This window comes from Myotis davidii, unplaced genomic scaffold (assembly GCF_000327345.1).
Source record: "Myotis davidii unplaced genomic scaffold, ASM32734v1 scaffold225, whole genome shotgun sequence".
NCBI lineage: Eukaryota > Metazoa > Chordata > Mammalia > Chiroptera > Vespertilionidae > Myotis > Myotis davidii.
Window position 1 is genome coordinate 2,702,210 of NW_006296222.1, and position 7,120 is coordinate 2,709,329.

Below are 7,120 nucleotides of genomic sequence, written 5' to 3' on the forward strand. Positions count from 1 at the left end.
GTTCCCCAAGTGAAATTCAGCTGTGGACTCTCGTCAAAATCTAAGCGCCATGCAAGTCTTAAGTGATTTCTGTGGAGGAAAAGATATCATCATTTAAAAGTTCAAGCAGCATCAACCCTTCCCTCCTTGTATGAACAATATGTCAGGTAGTCCAAATCATTTATCATGACAATATTTAAGGAGGAGTTAGAAGGAAAGTCTATTTTGCAACTTAAAATGAATTAGTCAATGTAGGCAAATTCATCATTGCTCTCAACCATCACACACACACAAAAAAACTGATGCTGTGCTGTGGGGAAGAGAGGATTTATAAACCAGGAGTGAGGTCCTGCCTACCAGAGGACACTTCTTTGTGGAGATCTCAGGCAAGTCACCATCATTATGTTGGACCAGGAGGTAAACCCTCAACAGGGGACTTGGTGAATAAGAAGGAAGGGGGGTTCATTCAACTCAAAGTCATTGGACAGGACAGCAGTGAGAGTCACTTCAAAGTGAAAATGACAACAAACCACAAGAAACCCAAAGAATAATGCTAAGATGAGGAGTTCCAATGAACTCACTCAGGCTCCTCTTGGAGGGTCAGAGAATTGCTGATAGTCACACTCCAAGAGAACTGGGGATGGAGAATGAACATGTGAGTGAAGTTTATCAGGAACAAATTTGGGATCACTCAATGGCTTAGATATCCTTTTTATTTTTTCTCAATCTTGTATTGTTAAAAAAAAGTGCTGGCTGCTCACGGGCGGCTTCGGGGCAGCGGCGTCTGCAAAGCCCTGACACTTTAAAACCTGTGGTAATTTGAATTCTAGTGCCCATTATTCATTATTTTTGGTTTTCATTGTGCTGAGTGTCGGTGATCAAGCCTCAGCCTCCTTCATATCGCCCTCTCCTTTTGAAATATTACGTGTGTGCACAGGGAGGCCACCCTTTTCAGGACGGTGCATTTTGAGGCTTGTGATAAATGAGGTGGACCAATGCAAGTGTTCATAATACTTCTAATTGTCCCAGAAGTTCTTGCAATGTGATTGCTTCACTCCTGGACTATGACTTTCTTTTTTTTAAAAAAAAATATTTTTATTGATGTCAGAGAGGGAAAGGGAGAGAGAGATAAAAACATCAATGATGAGAGATAATCATTGGCTGGTAGCCTCCTGCATGCCCTCTACTGGGGATTGAGCCCACAACCCAGGCCTGTGCCCTTGACCTGAATGAAACCTGGGATCCTTCAGTCTACTGGCTGACACTCTATTCACAAAAAGTGATCGTGACCAGGGAGCTCAGTTGGCTGGAGAATGGTAGGGATGTGTTAAGGGCCCAGGTTCAGTTAAAGGCCAGGGCCCATACAATAATTAAACAATGAATGCAGTAACAAGTTGAACAAATCTCTCTCTCTCTCTCTCTCTCTCTCTCTATTCTCCCCATTCCTCTAAGTCTAAAAGGCAATTAATAAATAGACTATATGTATATATATTAAAAAAGAGTGGCCTGTGTGGCTTAGTTGGTTGGAGCGTTGTCCCACGCACCTCAAGGTCACAGGTTCCATCTGGGATGGTGTCAGGTAAGAGAAGCAACTAATTCCGGTATCTCTGTCACATTGATGTTTCTCTGGCACTCTCTCTCCTTCCCTCCCTAAAAATATATACCTACACTAGTAAAAAAGAAACACGCAAATTGGTGTTACTTTGCTATGCCCATCAGCCAATCAGGATGAGTATGCAAATTAACCCAACAAAGATGGCGGTTAATTTGCATATGCAGGCATGGAGCGAAGACTGATGGCTCCGGCCAGAGTGAAGACTGAAGACTGAAGAGGCTTGGCTTCTCCACTGGGGCCGGATCAAAGGCCTGGGTCCCTGGTGCTGGAGAGAGACCAGTGCAGTCAGCCAGGGGAAGGAAGGCCTATTGCGAGAATCTTCGTGCAACGGGCTTCTAATATATATATATATCATACAACTGTTGGAGGGACTATACCATTATTTGTGAGGAAGTTTTGCCAGATAAATGAATATAAATCTCATGAGAGTTCCGAACCACCTATTCACAGGAAATATAAGGGATTGAGAAAACTCTAAAGAATAATGTTTCAACTTGATTGGTCCACTACATAGCCAGCTAGTAAGTGAAACACTGATTCTGGGTGTGAAAGTGAGGACATTTCTGGAAGAAATTAATATTTGAATCTGTGGATGAGCAAAGCAGAGGGACTTCCCCAATGTCAGTGGGCAACATCCAATCCACTGAGGGCCTGAAGAGAACAAGCACCTGGGAAAGCTGAATTCATTCTCTGCTGGACTGAATAAGGTAATACATCTACCTCCTGTCCTGGGATCTCCAGGTTCTCAGTCCTTCAGATCCATCTGCTCTCTGACTCTCAGGCCTTCCAACTATACCACCGTCTTTCCTGACTGCAGACCGTGGGACATCTCAGGCTCCATAACCTTGTGAGCCAATATTTTATAATAAGTGTCTTTCTAGAGACACACTATTGGTTCTGTTTCTCTGTAAGCCTTTAATAATACACGGAGTAAGTAATCAGTAAAATCCTGACTGTAATAAACTCTACTGAAAATTTGATCATATTGCTTCAACAGAAATATAAACAGAAATTAAAAAAAGAAATACAGATACACACACGTTGAAGGCCCTAGCTGGCTTGGCTCAGTGGATAGAGCATTGGCCTGCTGACTGAAGATTCTCTCTCCCCTTCAATTCCAATCAAGGGCACAAGCAGGTCTATTCCCAGTAAGATGAGTGCATAAGGCAGCTGATCAATGATTTTTTTCTCATCATTGATCTTTCCATCTCTCCATTTCCATTCATCTCTGAAATCAATAAAAATATATTTAAAAAAGTAAACTAGGAATTAAAATAGACTTAAAGCCATAAAAATCAGTAATGTATAAATCTAATTTCATTTTATTTTGAAATATTTGATCAATTTTAGTTGGAAGTTGGACATTTGAGGATTAAAACAACCTGGTTGATGATTATGTTACACTGAGGTAATGAATGGCATTAGTGATATGTAAATTGCCCTGGCAGGTAGTTCTGTTAGTCCCAATATGCCGAGGTTTCAGATTAAATCCGAGGTCAGAGCACTTTACAAAGCAACAAATAAATGTATGACAGAATGGAACCACAAATCAATGTCCCTTTCTCATTTCCAATCTCTCTCTCTCTCTCTCTCTCTCTCTCTGCCTTACCCCAACCTCTAACTATAAAAAATAAACTAAAAAATAAATAATTTTAAAATTTTAATGAAGAAGTATGTAAATTAAGAGTCTCTTTTAGAAATATATAATGAAAAGTTTACAAGTAAACTCATAGAGATTTTCTGCCCAGAAATGGCAAAAAGTTGGTATGATTATAGGTAGAAGTTGCAGAAAGCATAGTTATAGAATATGGGTTCATTATACATGAGATCATAAGATTTTCTCTCCTATTCTGAATACCTAGAATATTCTATGATTTACTTTTAAAAACCTAACCATTTGAATTCCATTTTAGTGTTTCTCTGCTCTCTTCTAGCCAAGAAGGTTTCTCCTATTCCCTTCCTTAAGCTTCATCCATTTCCCTTCATCTCAGAGTTCTCAGATCCATTTCATCTTTCTCCCTCACAGCTGTTTCAAACTGGTCTCCTTTCTCCACTACAAATCCATCATCTGCTTCCCTGTTCCCACATCCCATCCCCACCCAACAAATCTCCCATACTGAGATAAATTGATATTGAGAAAAGACCAAGGCTGGCATTAAAGTGCCATCTGCTTGTAGGTTATGTGGGCTGGATTTCAGGTCTGATCTCAGTCTGCCTGAATCATCTGTTCCTCCAGAGACAGATGCAACCAGGAAAATAGAACTCAGCTTCCCTTTCAGTTTGGTGTCAGCATACACATCAATTTAGGTAAACCTCTTGGAATCTCTGGTTTTATTTTTTAAATATATTTTTATTGATTTCAGAGAAAAAAAGAGGAGAGAGATAGAAACATCAATGACCAGAGAGAATCATTTATAGGCTGTCTCCTGTGTGCCCCACCTTTGGGATGGAGTCTGTAGCCTACGTATATGCTCTTTACCAGAATCAAACCCAAGCGCTCTATTCACTGAGCCAAACCAACTAGGGCAGAAGCTCTGGTTTTAAACAAAAAGAATTTGACACCAGACACTGAGACATCATAGAAAGAGGATTCCCACAGGCAGCTTCAGACCAGCACTTCAGAGCACTTTCCACAAGGGTATTGACATAAGGGTTATTCGTTACCCCATAGGTCAGATTGGGATTCTGATATCTGTATATTTTGCAAGTATTTAGATGACGTAGGACAAGGCTAACTGAGGGACACCAGCAATAATGAAAGCATGTATCATAAAAATAACATGAATCCAAGTGATGATTGACTTATGATGTAAACTCAAGGCCCTGCTAGAGTAGCCACTCAGAAAGCCAAGGGTGGGGAGCAATACCTCCATGGCTCTCAGTTTGGTCCCACCTCCTGCACCAGTATCATCCCCACTCCCATCTTACCTGGAGCCTGCTCCTTTGAGTGAGTCCCTGAAGTGTGTCTCCAAGAAGAGTCTCTGAAGCCAGTCTCCTACCAGTTAAATGCTTAGTAATGTGACCCTGGCCTATATATACCACTAGGAGGGTGAATCTCTTTAAGAGCTCACCCACCAAAGCTCCTCCCTGGAGGTGGGACTTGAGTGTGAGGGTGGGGATAAGAGGATCTTCAGAAGTCTGGTTGATGGGATCTCCTCTTGTTCCTGCAGGCTATAGAGGACTAACCTTGTTAGTATGCATAATCTAATTTGCTCCTTTATAATCCTCCCTTGAACTTCTCACCACTCTTTAATCCCATCTTTTCTGAGGAAGAAACTGAAATGAAAAGTAAAATCTTACCCTAGCTGGTTTGGCTCAGTGGATAGAGCCTTGGCCTTCAGACTTAAGGGTTCCAGGTTCAATTCTGGTCAAGGGCACATAACCAGGTTGCAGGCTCAATCCCCATTGTGGGTGGGAGGGGGGAGGGGTGCAGGAGGCCGCTGATCAATAATTCTCTTTCATCATTGATGTTTCTATTTCCCTCACCCTTCCTCTCTGAAATCAATACAAATATATTAAAATAATACTAATAAAGGTAAAATCTTTGCTTCCTTTCCAACTTGGGCCTGGCACAGTGGCTCCCGTAAAGAAGGGTGGAGAGAAGAAGGGCCTTTCTGCCATCGAGGAGGTAGTGACTAGAGAACACACCATCAACATCACAAGCGCATCTATGGAGTGGGTTTCAAGCAATACATGAAATATATCTGTATGTGGGTGTGAAAAACAAAACCAAAACCTGTAGATATAGTTTTTGTAAAAAGAAAATTATAGGGAACATTTGATATCTTGCTTCCCAGCAATAGTCATCATTTTGGGCTCAAATAAATGCTTTTTATTTATTTATTTATTTATTTATTTATTTATTTTTGTTAATCCTCACCCAAGAATTTTTTTCCATTTAATTTTAGGGAAAGTGGAAGAGAGAGGGAAAGACGGAGACTAACACTGAGCAACAGTTGGTTCCTCCTGCATGAGCCCAGACAAGGGCCCGGGTCGGGGAAGAGCCTGCAACCAAAGCATGTGGCCTTGTGTGGAGTTCAACTCAGACCCTTTGGATGGCAGATCAACGAGGTAACCACTGAGCCAAACTGGCTGGGGTTCTTAAAGGAAAGTGTAGAACACAGCACATAGTTGCCTCATATTGTATTATGGAACAATGCTATGTAATAAAAGGCTAATATGCAAATAGACCCAATGGCAGAACAACCAAACAACTGAACAACTGGCCGCTATGACATGCACTGACCGCCAGGGGGCGGGCACGGAACATGGTGGGCATTGGCCATGGTGGCATGGTGGAGTGGGGGCGCCAGACCCAGACCATGGTGGGGTGCTGGTCACTGTCATCAAGACAAGTGTCTGGTGGTTACCAAAAATTCTTTGCTCCTGTGCACCACTGTCCCACTGGGCGCTCACACCCACTGCCAGCGCAGGCAACACTCACACCCACAGCTGGAACTGGAGCTGCAGCTTGCAGCAGCTGCCTGCGGCCAGCGCCTGTCCTGATTGCTCAGTGCCGTTAGTGGTTGCAAATGGTGACTGCTGGGCCCCTAAAAGCTTCTCCACCTCCCCTTGCTCCTGAGTGGCGACCGGGGAAGCAGTCACTGCTCAAAACTGCTATCAGCCTGTTCCAGCTGGGCCGGTGCTTTCATCACATGGTGGGGCTGCCGGCAGACAGGGGACAAGGGGCCAGGTGGGCCGAGGCGTGGAGAATGGGCCAAGACCCGTCCCTGTGCCCACTGATGTCTCACAGCCCACAGCTCCTTTCAATGTGCACAAATTCGTGTGCTGGGCCCCTAGTTAATATATAATCTGCATCTATACTTGTGTGTTGTGTATGATTAGGATGTTTTTGGATGGATACAGAAGACACTTAAGGATGGTAAGGAAGGAAGGGTATAAGGAGGTTGGGTGACCTCTCTCCATGAGAGAGCAATTGCTTTTCAGTGTGTCCTACTTAACAAGTGATTTTTACTAAATTTATCTATGTTGTTCTAATTTTTAAAATGTTTCCCAGCAAATAAACCTAAACGATGTTCATTCGAAAATAGCTACAATCCAAGTATTAGTTTTATTCACTAAGGAAAACATTTATCCTATGCCTTGTTTGGACACAGCCATTCCTGTGGAGGAAGTCCTCAAGCCACATTATCTCTGGAAGGTCAGTTCTCTTATCGAGGGGACTCCGACATGATCTATGCATCCAGGCTTCTCGCTCAGGGCCTCATATCTAGTGAGAGTTCATATAACATTTGCTAGATGGCCCTAGCCAGTTCGGCTCAGTGGATGGAGTATTGGCCTCAAACTGAATGGTCTGGGATTTGATTCTGTGCCGGGAGCTGGTCCATCCTTGCTGTTTCAAGGGACCTGGCATATATGGCATACTGTTCTTAATATGTTTGCTCACCTTCTTGGCACTGTGTTTTAACCAAGGTCACCTCTCTGAGAAAGGTTGTTTCCCCAGGTAGGGATTTTCCCCTGAAGTTAGGGAGGGAATAAAACCTCTTAACCCCTTCCCCAGCAGAA